The sequence below is a fragment of the Sinohyriopsis cumingii genome, chromosome 6 (genome assembly GCF_028554795.1).
Source record: "Sinohyriopsis cumingii isolate HCF-2022 chromosome 6, ASM2855479v2, whole genome shotgun sequence".
Classification (NCBI taxonomy): domain Eukaryota; kingdom Metazoa; phylum Mollusca; class Bivalvia; order Unionida; family Unionidae; genus Sinohyriopsis; species Sinohyriopsis cumingii.
Genome location: NC_142966.1, coordinates 79,246,271 through 79,263,244, shown reverse-complemented (window position 1 = coordinate 79,263,244; position 16,974 = coordinate 79,246,271). Strand labels below are relative to the sequence as shown.

Below are 16,974 nucleotides of genomic sequence, written 5' to 3'. Positions count from 1 at the left end.
AACTATGACTTGATTGTAATTGTGAAATGTAAAAATCTGCAAGGAAAACACTTGCTTGACTTTACACTTCAACTTTCACGTTGTGACGTTTGCACGTATTGGGGTGGGGTTCTTCCAATATAATTTAATTTAATTTATGATGAAAGTTCCACCCTGGCTCGTTAGGTTAGAAAGTTAAATTAGTAACAAGATAGATTTACAGCTCTAAGCCCCCAGTCAGCAATGCCGACGGTTAAATTATAGAGAACACTAAGATGAAATTCAATCAATAACAATTTAATAAATGTGATAATTTAAAACGATAACTTCCAATCACTCATCTTTCCCTCGACCAAGTGACAGCCTAATTCATCCCGTGATTTACAGTGTGAGTTCGATTTTCCCCCTGTCCTTGCATCTACTCATCTATTTCTTTCCCGCTGATTCCTTCCTTCTTTCCATTCCTCTAACTCCTCCTTTGTCTCCGTTTCCCTCTCTACTATCTCCTCCTATAATTTCGCTCCCAGACTTCAACTTCTCCTGACTTCTGTCCTTTCTTCTCCTTTCCTCCATCTCTACTATCTCCTCCTCCAATTCGCTCCTAGACTTCAACTTGTCCTGAGTTCTCTCCTTTCTTCTCTTTTCCTCCATCTCTCTATCTGAGACTACGGGACCAAACTATAACTGGTCTGACCCTCAAAGCTTCCTGTGAAAAACCACAAGGCGTTAACATGTTTTATCGAATCTCACCTCACACTATATCGACAATTAATCATCAGATAGCTATCACTGTTTCGGTCACGCATGCATACACATCGAAATTCCCACACACTTCTTGCAGGGTAAACAATGGCGTAATAACACGGTATCAGCGAATTGTTATACAGACATCAATACATTGTGTCACGTCAGTATATACACATATATATTTAATCTCATCGTACTACAATCTGACAACAATCAGATGCATGTCTGTACATTACAAATATTCAACAGTGGCAAAATCTATAATCATATGAACATATGCGTTAGTCTACTATAAAATACCCACATAGCAAAGTACAATATCAACTCTTACGACGGCTAGCAAGCTATATAATTCTTTACAAATATCAACTCATTTCTTCAAAATATGCACACATATTATCAAAACAAAGTAATTCTTCGTACTACGATTCTAGTAATAATAAAGTATACATACGACCTACAATTAAAATGCAGTCGCATTCCACAAAGATCGAACTAATATCCTACTGACCTTATTTGAAGCTTTCTACTTAGAATTTCCTGCTCTAAGATTTTCCCGCCAATAACAAATGGCTATTCGGAGTTACGCTAACCTCCACTCTGGGTAATTTCTCTCAGCGAACTAACTCATGCCGGAAGACACGGGGATATCATTCTACCCAAATCAAGGTCTCCCCCCATCTCGATTCTGATTGGGTGGCGCTGTGCCCCTGTCCAATTGTCTTAGCAGCCAGTTCAACCTGTCTGTCTGTTTGCAGGGAAAAGAAGTTAAGACACTCCCACTTCTTCAGGCAACTTCCTTTGATCCTGGGGAAACATTTCCACACCTAGGTGATAATTGGCTGTCTGTGGCTTCGCAACTCCTATGTCCGGCTCTCCAATTCTAGCCACAACAATCTTACGTAATGGGTTAGTGGTAGCCTTCGGCAATGTTTAACATCAAACAATGGCCTGTCAGAATTACTTTGATTATACATATTTCAACTGGGCTACTCTGGGTCGGGGTAAACATGACACGCGTAATACTTATTTGAAGTGAATTGGTATAAATGGAAGTAAATTGGCTGTCAAGTTGGTGAGGAAAACACTCACAGTGACTTAGACAACTAATAAATTATAAAATAGACACATATATTTTATAAATTGCTAGAATAATCAAGTATTGTTGAATTGAATTTAGAATGTGAAGTCTGTGAGGAAAACACTCACAATGACTTAGACAACTAGTAAATTATAAAATAGACAAATAACTTATGTTTTATAGATTGCTAGAATAATCAAGTATTGTTGAATTGAATTTAGAATATCAAGTCGGTGAGGAAAACACTCACAATGACTTAAACATTTTATTTCCCTAAGAACTTTGTTGGACCTATAATTTAAGAAAAGGAATTATATATTTGTAGTGTAGCAAAACTTTTCTGTATGTATTTAGCTTCATAAAACTAATTAAATAAAGAAAATAAATAAAGAAATGAATAAAAGTATGGGTCTGTGAGGACAACACTCACTTGACCATATAACTGAATTTTAAATAACAAATGATTAAACAATATATATTTTGCTTGTGAAATAACTAGAATGTGTATAATTTGGAAGAGAGAAAGGAATTAAAAATAATTAAAAAAATAACTTAAGTGAAAAATTGATTTATACTTAAATAAACTTTATAAAAATATTTACTGTCCAAAATAGTGCCTAAAGTTACATAATTCTCTAATAAACTAAACAAAACAAAATAAAAAAAAATAAAACTCACAATAACTGTGATGTACCTAGTTTGATGGCTGCTAGCTGACTGAACCCTCTCAAGCAGCCCACAAAGCCTTATATACTCCTGACAAAACCCACAACGCCCACAAAACCCACAATTCTTGTTGGAATATTCAAACCAGCATGCGCTAGTATTGCATGTGTATATTTAGTTAATTTTCACAATGATTATTTATGGAAATTACCAGCTGGATATTTTACACATTACTACATTGCGAATGAATTGCCATAAGTAAAAATAGAAAAAGAAGAAAATCAGTTTTGTATTTCGCGGCACATACCGTGTTAGTCTCTCACTATAGCAATGGTTCGGAAACCGTGTTATGCACTCTTACAATATTACCGAGGTAGACCGCATGAAAGGGTAGTCAACAGTTATATGTACCAAAGAAACAAAGAAGAGGAAAAACAAACTTAAATGCGATGACATATACAAATGAAACATCAGGGACTATAAACACATTGAGTATGTAGTGTACAGTCTTAAGCTGTTAACTAGAAATAAGCATTAATCGAATTATCAAGGATGCCATCCACTGGCATGATACTCCCTATTTTCGCTAACACAAAAACACGTAGACTATACCAGCTAACTATTAATCGACAAGTAAACAAAACACAGGATCGTAGAAAATAGTAATGTCAACTCATTTAAGAAATTCACTGCTAATGCACAGATTTATAATTTTAAAAAAAAAATCTATACCGAATTGGACGGCTTGTATGAATAGCGTTTACCGTATACACGCATGCATACCTCACTCCCTAAATGCAGGTTATTACAATACCCTCTGCCAAGAGTGTTAGTGTCACACAACACTCTTAAAATTTACACTGAAGGCACTTGTATACACAAAACTGATGCTTTAAATTTTATAGAAAGTATTGTAGTAATGATAGGAGCAGTTGAAATATAATGGTTATAATTTACACAGAAAACTCAACATCTTCAAGAACAAGAACATGGAATTAAATTACTCAGATTAACTGTAAACAATAGATACTGTAATTCAACACTGATATCAATAATATTTTTAAATTCCAAATTCCGAGCCTACAGATGTCACAGGTTTCAAGCACATGTATGGTGTTAACAATGGAATGTTTAAGAACATATGTACACTAATTTGGCTTGAGAGCAATTCTGGGTACAAATTTTGTTTCCTTATTCTAAATATTATAAACTATAAATTGCACAGTAAGAAAATTCAGTAATTTCAGTACATGTGACAATACTAAATGAAATTATTCATTATTCAATATTAAACTGCATATGACTTAAAAAAAACACAAACTTGCATACCTATTGTGATCATATGAACCCATTTCAGACTACATATTGTAGAAAAAAACATATTTTACATCTGCATGAAGTAACTTATTTTGAATTGTTCAGATGTCCCTTAAACAGCAAATGTGTTAATATAAAAACTCGTGTAGCTATCCTGATATAAGCAATTCTAGAAAAGCTGAATATGTATATAATGTATTAAATTTACTGACTGATAATTTACTGTTAAAATTAAAGTTTCCAATGCATGATATTTTATAGTAAGTTAAATATACAATTGGCAAACTTCAGAACAGTGAGCCAAATCAGTTATGCATGCATGACATTTTAAAATCAAATATCAGTGTAGTTTACAACAATAATATATATGCCAATAGAATGCAATGCATGACTATAGAGGGAAAGAGGAAAAATGAAAGAAAAGAAAAAAATATAGCTCTTAATAGCACACATCGACCTGAAACACATTGGTTGTATGTCTCTACCAGCCAAAATAATTTTATGTGGCATGAAGTTTGACATGCCAACAGATAATGCATCATCACTTAGGTGAGCCCAGAAAAAAAAACAAAAAAAAAAACATAAGAATATGGACTTCAATAACAAGGTAAGAATTTTTATTTAGCCAAATTTGGGTGGGTGTAATGTTGGACTATTGCCATTTGATTGTGACCTTTAAAAGCTAATAATGTATCATAATAAGAATTATAGCCTCAACACCAAAAGCAACACCCATCATCTAACCAAAGTGTCCTAAATGCGTAGTAGCTTTTAAAGTAATGCATCATAGATTATAACTTATAACAAATATCACTGTATACTAGTATGGGTGATGCCTGCGCTCCTGTCTCTGATGTTTCTTTTCACCGCTGTTCTCCCTCCTTGTATTACTCTTCTTGTTCTCCTTGCTATCTGTTCGCTCTTCATTCCTTCCTTTGTTCTCCCTCAAGACTGGCTGGTTTCCAGTGGTTTCAGTTGAATTTGTGAATGTGTGCTCATTTATGGATTTTATTAAATCGTTTGTGATTTTCTGACATTGTTGAAATGCCACCATCTGCTCTTGTAATGCCTTCGTCACATTACTTAGAGCATCTAAGGAGACATCCAGAGCCCCTCTGACTGCCTAGGCTGCTAAACTCATTGATTGGTTCATGGCATCCACTGCAACTGTAAACTTTTCCACCAACCTCTGGCTGTGCTGTTTGTGTTCTTCACAACAGGTTCAGGTAGATGAGGCTGAACTTGACAGGTTCTTGGGTGATCTTATGTAGTCCCTATTCATCATTGGCTCTGTAACAGGAGAGGGCATGAGACTAAAGGCAGGTGTTGGCTCACTTATGTAGCATGGTGTTACCTCCAGATTGGATGGCATTTTCATCTCCTGGGTGGGGAATTCAGATAGAAAGGGGTCATCCTCATAATTCAGCAGGTTATTTAGAATGTCTTCAGACTCTGCAGATGTTTGTAAAATAGATGCTGGTCGTTCACTGCACTTATTCATTGTTCTTGCTCGAGTGTTCAAATTTGCTGATGCTGACGTGTATAGGCTCCAGATTTTGTTGAACCTTTGTACCCATTGCATTTGGTAATACGTTAGTCACAGGTCTGCAGAGAACTGCAGGTGTTATGGTGACTGTTGCTGCTTTATTGGTGACAGAACCAATCACTGTCAGGTTAGGCTGCATAACCACTGGTGACCCACCCTCCATCTTCATTCTACCTCCTGACCTTTCTCTCCAAACTATTTCTGACTCCTCTTTGGTTAGAATTACAATATTTTTCTCTGTCCACTGGTAGGGTTCTGCGTTTTCGATTAAACTTGACTCCTCATATGCTTGATCAATGCTTTGTCCCCTCTCCACTAATTTTTGTGCAGCCACTTTATGGTCTGGATAGTGTCTGACATGTCGCTCTAGATCCCTCTGCTGAGTGCATCGAAGTTGCACAAATTGCAATTGTATGGAACTTTATCTAAGAGACATGGTGTTTGTAGAAATGGGCCACAATCCGTCCCTTCTCCCCAACCACTCCTTTACATCTCAAGCATTGATAGGCACGGCCTCTTGTGTGCGTATATTCCTTGATCTTGATGACCCTTGAAGCCATTTCTTGACAAAGGAGACTATTTCTGCAAGATACACATTTCACCATACAAAGCAAGAAGACTTACTAAAACAAATCTGCGATGCAGTCAGTTTAATAGGCTGTCTGTGCAAATCTTTTGCCGTAACATTATAATCAATAATATTATTACTACTATTATTATTCTTGTTTTTCCAACCATGTTTAGTTTAACTTTATAGTCCTTGCACTAACTCTTCGAACTTGACATCATACTACTACTTCACAACCAGCTGTCAATATTTATGAACTGTGTTTAAACAACTAATGTTCTTTTCCAGTTCTTGATTCCAGGACCGCCATTCTGGAAGCCTTTATCGTCCATCTTGGGGGGTTTTCACCTGTGTATTTCTTCAGTTTGTTGTGATGAACAAGTTTTTCTTTCCCAAATGGATCCAGCTGTATCAGATAATTTAAACAACTTATTGTCCGCTTGACAACATATGGTCCATCATACATATTTTGCAATTTTGGTGACACATCTATCCTCCTACCATCAGCTATTAACCACACTAAATCTCCTGGCTGGTAAGAACTCTGAGACACCTTGGCATCATACAAGTCTTTCTGGTGTCTTGCTGCAGACTGTAAATGTTTTCTGGCAACCTGATGAGCATGATGCATCCTATCTCTAATCAGATCAACATACTCACCATAACTTGTGAAATTTCCTCTTGTCTGGTTCTGCACATATCCAAATGCAAGTTCTACAGGCAACCTTACTTCTCTTCCTAACATCAGTAAGTATGGTGTTAAACCTGTGGACTCGTGTGGTGTTGCTCGATAAGCAGCCACTAAACAACCTAGGTGCAAATCCCAGTTCTCTTGCTGTCCCTTTAAATAGGCTTTGATCATCCTTAGAAGAGTACGGTTGAACCTCTCTACTAATCCATTACATCTTGGATTTCTAACACTTGTTCTAGTTTTCCGTATTTCTAACATCTGGCATAACTTTATGAAAATTTCACTTTCATAGTTCCGACCTTGATCAGAATGTATGGTCAAAGGGCATCCAAATCTGCTAATAACCTCCTCCAGTATTTTGTGTGCACATGTTTCAGCAGTCTGGTCAGGTACTGCAAATATTTCGACCCATTTGGTAAAATGATCAGTTGCAACCAAAATGTACTGGTTTCCCCTAGGTGTCTGAGGTAAAGGCCCCAAAATATCTGTTGCCAACCTATCCAAGGGTGCTCCAGCTGCCATGTTACCCAATGGTGCTCTTGGGTTCTTGTTGGGTTTCTTATTTGAAGCAAAATATCACATTTCATTACCCAGTTCTTAATGTCTTCCTGCATTTCAAACCAGTAGAATCTTTGAAGGGTTTTCTCACGTGTCTTTTTTATTCATAAGTGTCCAGATAACACAGTCATGCATCTGAAACATTATATCCCTCCTCAGTATCCAAGGAACAATGAATTGTAAATGTTCTCCAGTGCCATCTTTCCTAATGAATTTCCTAAACAGAACCCCATTCTACAGTTCTAAGATATCCCATAATAACCAAATAATGTCGAGTTGCTGGACTCAAAGCAGTAATTGCTGCATTCGATTGTTGCTTATTTTCTTGTTTTGCCTTCATGATAGGACCTATGTCTTCATCCTCCTCTTGTAGCTGTTGGAGTTTCATCATGATGTAGTTTCCAGCCCAAGGTACCCAACTATCTGACTTATTCTCTTTTCTGCATTGAACTTCTTTCTCCTTTTCAAGGACTAACTTTGCCTGTGAATCCTTTGTGTATTGAGCTCTGGTTTTCACAGTTCTTAAATTCTCACTCTCTTGTTCAGTCCTGACAGTGGGACCCTCTGCCTGATTGGAACCCATCACTTGTTCTACATCATTAAAGAACAGGCTGTCAGCTACATGATGGTCATCTGTAGTTTCTTCTAAATTAACAATCTGAAGACCCTCTGCCTGCTTAGAACCCAATGTGTTTTGTTGCTGAGAAATATCCCATCATGTCTTCTCTTTTCCTGCATTTCCTACATGGTCCACAGCGCAAAGGTTCCACCATATCAACATCATCACAGTTGCAATCACGTGGATTAGGACACCTGCTGAGAGCATCTGCATTGCCATGCTTGGTGCCACGACGGTATTCCACTGTAAAGTTATATGCTGATAGGATTTCAATCCATCTAGCTATCCGTCCCTTCGGTTCTTTCAGTTTGAACAGCCAAACTAAAGCTTGATGGTCTGTCCTGATTTTGAAGGTTCTGCCCAAAAGGTATTGTCTAAAATATTCAACAAAATAACGTACTGCTAATAGTTCCTTGTCTGTTGCACAGTAGTTTTTCTCTGCTCTGTTTAAAGATCGACTGGCAAAGGCTATCACTCGTTCCTTCCCATCTTGGTATTGACTGAGAACAGCACCTATTCCCACATCACTGGCATCGGTGTCGAGAATAAACTCACAAGCAGATAAAGGATAAGCCATGATATCTGGACTTGTAAGTGCTGTCTTTAGATGTTCAAATGCTTCATCACATAATGGTGTCCACTGAAAAGATTTCCCCTTGCGTGTCAATTCCACGAAAAGGGCGTACAATCTTGGAAAATTTTTTCACAAAACGGCGATAATAACTTCCCATCCCTAATATTTGTCGTACCTCTGTTACATTTGCTGGTGTCGGCCATTCTAGTATTTTCATGATGTTCCTAGGGCATGGTTTTACTCCTTCCTTGCTAACAATATGGCCCAAAAATTCCACCTCCTTTTGTAGTAAGTGACATTTATCTGGCTTCAATTTTAATCCAGCATTTTGTATTCTTTGCAACACTTCTTCAAGTCGTGACATGTGTGCCTCAAAGTTTTCCCCAAAAACAATGATGTCATCAGTGTAAATTAGACAGGTTTGCCATTGAAGTCCTTGGAGTACTAACTCAACTAGGCGTTGAAAAGTACCTGGGGCACCAGTAAGTCCCATGGGCATAGTCTTGTATTCATAGAGTCCATACTTGTTGACAAAAGCTGTCTTTGGAATGTCTTCACCCCTTACTGGAATTTGGTGATACCCTGAGGTAAGATCCAGTGTTGAGAAGGACTCTGCTCCAGCAACTGCATCCAAGCAATCTTGCACACGAGGAAAAGGAAAAGCATCTTTAACAGTTACTGCATTCAGTCGTCTGTAATCAACGCAAGGTCTAACCTGGTCATTCTTCTTTCTAACCAGCACAATGGGTGATGCCCAAGGTGAAGTTGATTTCTGTATTACTCCTTTATCCTCCAGTTCTTGTATTGCTTTCTTTTCTTCTGCAGCAAAGGCCAATGGCACTCGTCTTGGGGGTTGTTTGACTGGTTTTGCATCGCTAGTGTCAATGCTGTGCTCAATTAGTGTTGTCAATCCTAGATCATTGTCATCTCTGGAGAATGTATTTGCAAGCTTATTAAGTAAATTTGCTATCACTTTTGATTCTTGTGGGCCTTTTGTTGCAACAGTACTCTCATACAAATCTTGTAAGTGTTCTGGTACAATGCAGCTTTCAGTCCCAGCAGAGATATCTCTTTTCACATCCACTCTTTCGAAGTTACTCTTCATCCCACTAAGACATTGTCTTTCTGACTTCTGATTTTTGATTCTGCGGATTTGGCTAAAATTTCTAGTTTCTTCAATATCTTCAGTGTCAAAGAGTGTCATTTGAATGCCGTCATGTCTGTATGCTTGTCCGATGCGTGTATCCTGTTTGATAGATACAGCTGTTGGGTATGGATTGAGTACTCTAAGTTTCTAAGTGACTTTATCTTTTGTGTCCACTAGGTCAGGAGCCACAATCAAGGAATATTTATCTCTAAAATTTTCACTTGGTTCAATCAGAAACTCATTTTGTTTTACAATTCCATCTTCTTCATTCCTGTCCACAAAAACATCTATTACTGCTTCACTATTTCCTGGTATGATGAAATCGTCTGCTGTTCTTACATTTCTCACTGTATCATCATTAAGTCCAATCTGTATGCATGGTATTGATACGCCATGAAGTTTAATTACCCCTTTGCTTAGCAAAATGTCGGCAGGTCCATCATTCTCATTTTGCAGTATGTCTATTCCAAGAAGTCCTTCGTCTTCAATTTTTGCAACTATAACCTCCCTGTCCAGTTTCAGTGGTCCCAATTCTAGACGAAATGTGGCTTTTTCCAATTCTTTTAACAGTGTCCCACCTGTTCCAGCCAAAGTTACAGACTTCTTTAACGGTGGACGTTTCTCCTCAGGTATTTGATTATAAACTCTGTCAGCAATAATGGTCTTTGTTGCACCCGTATCTGCAGTAAGCATCAGTTTCACCCCTTCTATTGAACCCTTTGGGATGCGTCGTCTGATAAATTCTGGATTTATTTGATCATTATCTTCCGTATGTGAGCCCTTGTCATATGGGGCTGCACTTAGGCCCGGGGAGCCAGCCCTATCTCGTTTAAAGCATCAGATTTGCAAGCAGTCGGATTACCGTATACACGCATGCATACCTCACTCCCTAAATGCAGGTTATTACACATGTTTACAAAAAGAGGTTTTGTGCGTGGTAGTACACATACCTGTCAAATTATTCAGTACCTTTTTGTGATACATATTGTGTACATAAAAGCTGTAAGCTTGGGAGCTCACATGCTCAAGAAATACATACAAGTGCTTGAGAAAATTAAAGAAGTTTCAAAATTTTCATTATAAAAGGTAAAATTCTTATTTCAGAAATTATTTGCACTAATCACCTGTTCGGAGGTCCAGAAATTGAAAACCAAGCAGCCTGAGCAATTAAAATTATCAACCTTATTGTTATATAAAATATGAAGGAAATTTATTTTTCTTGTTCGCCTTCATGTCATTCTAAATTCTGAGTAAGACATTATAGGATTCTTTAAGTCCTGATGCACAGCTCCGGTGGCCTAGTGGTTAGAGCGTCCGCCTCGGATGCGGGAGGTCGTGGGTTCGATTCCCGGCCAAGTCATACCAGAGACTTAAAAAATGGTACTAACAGCTGCCTTGCTTGGTGTTCAGCATTAAAAGGTTAGTGTTAGGACTGGTCGGCCTGGTGTCAGGATAATGTGACTGGGTGGGACATCATGCTACATGTCTGCGGCATGATGCCCCAGTGCTAGACATCACTGTAAACTGCCACATTGCAGAAATCGTAGTGATATGACTGAAAAATTGTTAAAGCTACGTTAAAAAATAAAAATCACATCACAATCACTAGTCCTGAAGCTTACCATGACAGTGCTTATAGAGCATTTTCTTAACATATTTTGGGGTTTTCGAAATACTCCTTAAGTCATGCATCAAGTTTAAAACAGAAGAAAAAAAGTGATGTCATTATTTTGCACGACTTAAATAGATGTACGAATTTTGTACAGGTGTAATTTTTCTTCTTATTTTAACCCCAATCAGGCTACTTTGTCAGGTTTAAAAAATAGATGCCAAAAGTAAGTTGTTATGACATTTTGTTATCATTTTGTATTTGTTATGAAAATTATAATTTTTTTACATAAATTATAAAAACAGTAAGTAGACCTTAACAACGTTAAATATTTGTGTTTATGTGTGTTTTCGATTTTTAATGTAGCTTTAACAATTTTATTATGCAAATTTATGTCACATTTAATTCATCTCGAAATCGGTCGATCATTGCCGAGCATTATCTGAAGACTAGATTCGTTACGCTATGTACAAAAATAACTGAGTACCCGTATTTCATAATGAGAAACTTTAAGTACTTTATATTTTTCAAAAATATGCATTTTAAATGGTATTTAGTCATTTTATATACATAAATGTCACAATACGGTCATAGGAGAAATCTTTCTCGGCTGCACCATTGCGCCTTTAATTGTGACCTGTTTCTTAATATTGTTTTATACAGCATCCATGCATCTTTTACATCAACCACTTGAAATATTTTTAAAACAGTTATGGCAATTTATGTCAAAGTTTACAAATTAAAGAAAAGTCTTTTACATTAACAGCAATAGCTGTATCTATGGAGAACTGAAACTGTCTGCAAAACGACTTAGCTAATGGATACAATAAGATCATTTTGTCCACAAATTAGAGTGAGATATCTGTTATGCTATTTAAGGGCCGGAAATATTTAGTTGGGGGTGGGGGGTAAAATATCGCTGCCCCCTTTCGAAAATTAATAGTGCCGTCAGTCCCGGAGTTTAATGCAACCAGGAGAAAAATCACCGAACCTTGCTACTCTTCAAACTACTGTTTGTTTGTTTGTTTTATTTTTTTAAAACGTTTTTTCAATACAAGCCTAGTGAGCCATACTCGATTCTTTTAAATTATGTTGCCGCTAGTCACAAAAAATCACTTTATATTTTTAGAAAAAGGAAACAAGTTCCAAATACTTCCTTCGATAGTTTGGTGCTATTAAACTGGCAGTACGTGGAATTTAATCTGTCCACATGTTTGTGGATCCATCTGTCTTACTTGTTCATGTCTAAATTCGTATACTATTTGACTTATACTAATGGTGAACTTGGGCGGTTAGTATTCGTTACAATAATTATAAAAACAGATAGAGGGCATATTCTCTTATTATTTTATCTTAAGAGAGAGAGAGAGAGAGAGAGAGAGAGAGAGAGAGAGAGAAATTGTTATGAAGTAAACTTTAAATCGGAAACACTTTGAGATGACCCCTCCCCCCACAATCCCATTACGCAACACATTACTTGCTCTATCCACTGCTCTAAAACTGCACGTAAACACGGCTTTACTCCTCGGAGAGTACATGAATCTGTATTAAAATTGCTGTAAATTACCGTCTTTTTACTCTTAACATTAGAATATTAGATATATTAATGATCTATTTTTAGACAAGGAAAGCCCTACGTACGTCCAGGATTGCCCGACTTTAAATGCGATGATTTTCAGCCTTTTGACATCGAAAACAAGCTTAATTTCAAACTTACCTATGTTTCAAAACAAACAGAAAATAACCAGCAGCTTTATCGCAAATTTGTCTTGATAGATTGTAACAATTTATGCCACGACAAGAGATATTGCAAGATTTGTTGCAGCATTAAGAAAGCATGTAAGAATTGATGTCGCATGAAGAGATAGAAAGCAAGAATTTACAATTTGGGATTAAATTTAGCACTAAATGATAAAGAATATATTTTAAAGATGAAATTTTCCGAAGTTTTAAAATTCTTTTGGAAGATATTAATGTAATAAATTTATGTTAAAAGGGTGTAGTGTTTAAGCTTGGAGATATAAACTTTGACAATAGCCGTTTAATTGCATCAGAAAAGAAATATATATAATTAACAGAGGATGAAACTGATTTTTTAAAAAAATGTTCAAACTGGTTAATTACACAAATTTAATAATATTGTTACTAAAGTAACACTAGCAAGACAATTCAAGGAAATACCACATCAGCTCTACTACCATCACTGCCATCTCCGACATCACCTACAGTCTACGAGAAAAATAAAAGCAACAGACCACATAAAAAAAATCAAACTCCAGAACAAAGATCCCCATTTCTATGAAAAATAAAGTCATGATCAAAACCCGTATCAAAGGACAACAAAAAAGAGATTTAGAACCGCACCTGACCATGAGAATGATTCAGATACTGGAGTAAAATTTCTACGTAAATCACACATTTTCCCCAAAATTTTATTTTTGCAAATTATACATTAATCTTCAAAAATCAATAGAACTTGAGCTAGATGCCTTCAATGGCAATAAATGCGTGTTATATGGTAAAACAGAATAAAGATTTTATTAGAAAACAACAAGATTGAACGCAAAAAAAACAAACTTGTAGTAGTAAATTTCGGAAATCTTTTAAGACTTAATAGAGCTAGCGGGATATCGTCGTCAGGAAAGGCAAAATAGTAGTGCTTCATTAATTCCAAAAGTTACCTTATTATTCCAAGACAGGACGTGGGCATGACGCATTATGATGACATGTTGGTAAATATTGACAGATCGTTCAACCCTACCATACATATCAAACTGAGACAATTGTTTGTTAGTGTCCGGTCAGCTACCATCTACTGTCACTCGTACTTGATTCACCTGAAACACCTGGGCACAGTAAACATATGGAAAATTATGCAGTGTTACTCCTGTACACAGATAAAAAAAAAGTGTACCAAGTGAGCAAGCACTACCCAGTTACGCAATACAATCATAGGTGTAATGAAAGCTCGTAATGAGTGGGAAAAGAACCATAATGCACGAACTATATGGCAGCACAATTTCTGTCTTCATGTGGTCCTTTCGTGGGGTACTCTTCAATGAGGTCTATTTTTACTTTTTGGTTTTCCATGTATTTCTGGCTACATCTTTCATGTATTTCGGCTATTTTTGGTCTTTTCACATCTACTGTCTATTTTTACCATAAAGGGAGAGGTGAAGGTTATCCTATTTATGGTCACATGGTGAATTCCAAGATATGAGAAGATATACTAGAAATTCAGAGGGTTGTCCATAAATTCCCCACGGCTCTACCGCCAACAGGATACGCACTGAATTGTTTGCACCCCCACCCCCAGGCAAAACCCATGGGGTGCAAAAACTGCACCACCACCTATTTCAGCTGGTGGTAGTTGTGCGAAAATAATTGGTAATCAGTACGTTTTCCAGTTGACTTTCGAGTGCTTGGCACACACACACACACACACACTATAACAGCATCTGTCGCTGATTTGTACAATGTATCTGCCGTGTTTTGGACTCAAACTCATGAAGTAGTTTCCACTGGTTGATTCGTCTTAACCACTCGGCCACTGGACTCTTACAAATAAACTGCTGAAATTAAATATATAATTCACAGCGATATCAATACTTATTTAACAGACAGAGACATTAATGATGCACACGCATTTAGATCATATAATTTATTTATCAAGTATTCTAGTATCTTAAAGTTTATGTTTAATGTAACAGGTTCATATTTCTCTATAGAGTGTGTTTTGAAATATACAATTATCGATTTTTACTTGACTTTTAAATCTCAGCGAGTTATTAATAGCGCATATGTATATTTAAAGCAGTCAGAAACGTGACCTGGGGTGGGGAAACCTTGTATATTATTCAGAGCGCATATTTATATATAGCGCGGTCAAACACGTGACGTGGACAGGGCTAAACTGTGAGTAGAACTGAGATTCCGGCAATTCATTGTATGTTACTGTAATAGAGTAAAACCTTGTATATCTACTGACTTAGTGATCTGCAATTAAAATCGTTCTTGTAATAATAATAATGAGTGATTCTGCGCTTAACCATGGAATCTTATACAGAAAAATTACCTAGACTACGACTAAATGCAATTAAGAAGTATCTTGTAGTTCGTTATTCTGTCAAACAGCAGCTGCAACCACGCCAGGATGCTCATGTGGAATTTACAGAGGGTAGAGAAGTTATTTAAACCAGTCACAAAAGCCACTAAAGATCTTCTTCCGTCGTTGGAACAAGCCGCTAAATCAACCAAAAATTATAGCAAAAAGAACTGAAAAATGCCCTAAAGATTCTCCGAGAACTTCCAGCTGAAATAGCTGCTGCTCAATCATAATTACAGCTAGAAATATATCAGCAATAGAGGGTATCGATCAACCCCGTGCTGAGATTGGTGATAGAAGGGATCTTGTTGAACCAGAACCAGAACTAGAACCTGTCAAAGAACAACCTGCCCGATTTACCAAAGACCGTTTTAGAAAACTTCTAGAGAATCCCATTGCAATTGCTGAAATATGGCATCAAATTCGTTGTGAACTACTAAATTCATTGAACACCGATGTCCCCCCAAAAAAAAGCTGGATTCGTTTTGTGTTTCGAAATTACCATTGTATAAGTCAAATTAGTGGTGAATACAATAATAAATTTCCAGAATTTGAGAAAGAAATCGAATAAGCTAGAGAATCCCCATTAATTGGAGATATATTATAGCCCAAAAGATCACACTTTGGACCGCCTCGTGTAGAAGAAGAAGAAGCAACTGGAAGTGGCCTTGCCACTCGCGTTCGACGTCGTAGGAAACAAGGTGGTAATGTGATAGTTGAATCGCCGGTGATTCAAGATACACTTTGTCCAAATAACATCCTCGCTGATGTTGAACGACTCGAAATTCCGATTAGTGGAAGACGAGCCGTCAACAATTCGCACGAAATTATCAATGAAGCAGCCGCTATTTGTTAATATTTATTTAGCGGTGGCGTCATGGACAGTAGCATATATCGAGCGCTGTTCGATGAATTACCGAAGATCATAAAGTCGTGCACGAATAAACAAGTGGTCGTTTTAAACAGGCTAATGATTTATATTGGCCAATACTTATGAAAGATCTGTTACACGTAAATGCCTAAGTGAAATTGATCTGTCTGCATATGTGACGCGAGATGAACTAGCTGGTCTTATTCGTCTCACCGGGGTTGATCCGGATGAAGTTTAGTTTTTTTTCAGGAACAGTAAGGACGGTTAAAGACGAGTAATATTAAGTGGGCCAATATTATTCTGCGAGTTTTAGATGCAACCAACGATAACACCGTGGTATTTACCGCCGACGGAAAAATAAAAACTCGAATATATCAATTGCAGAGTTTCGTAGATATGTTCCTATATCCGATGGTTCAATGATTGGTTTACTCGTTATGACTGGAAATATAATTGCTGGTTTGGGAGAACATAAATTAGTCGATGATGCTGCAACGAAGAAGTACGTGGAAGACAGTAATACAGCGATAAGGACCTCGTTAACAACAACGAGTGATAAATTAACCAGATTACGGTCTGAGTATGAAAGTCACGTAACCGCGTTTACGAGCCATCTCAAAACTATCCGATTCTTCTTCAGTTCGCCTATGATTTATTTGGAAACCCAATGGTCGTCAGCACTAAACTCGCTCATATTCGCACGCAACTCAGTCATCAATTCATCATTAAAAACTCAATATTTCTGGTTAACAGAACGCTTGGCAAAAACATCAAGATCAGGTAATGGACTTGATTTAATGATAAAAGTGTTTGAAAGATAATCAAATATTAAACAGCAAGAGCTCGGTAAAATATCTGGATCGGTTAATGCATTCGATGGAAAGATAAACTAGTTT

General features: G+C 37.0%; 1 long non-coding RNA gene across 1 annotated transcript in view; it reads right to left on the bottom strand.

Moving 5' to 3' along the window:
- Nucleotides 1–116: 116 nt before the first annotated feature.
- LOC149797292 (uncharacterized) overlaps nucleotides 117–16,974 on the bottom strand; it is a 66,188-nt gene continuing 49,330 nt past the window's right edge. The window contains exon 2 of the long non-coding RNA XR_016421507.1: nucleotides 117–685. This is a non-coding gene — a long non-coding RNA (uncharacterized LOC149797292). The remainder of the gene's footprint in view (nucleotides 686–16,974) is intronic.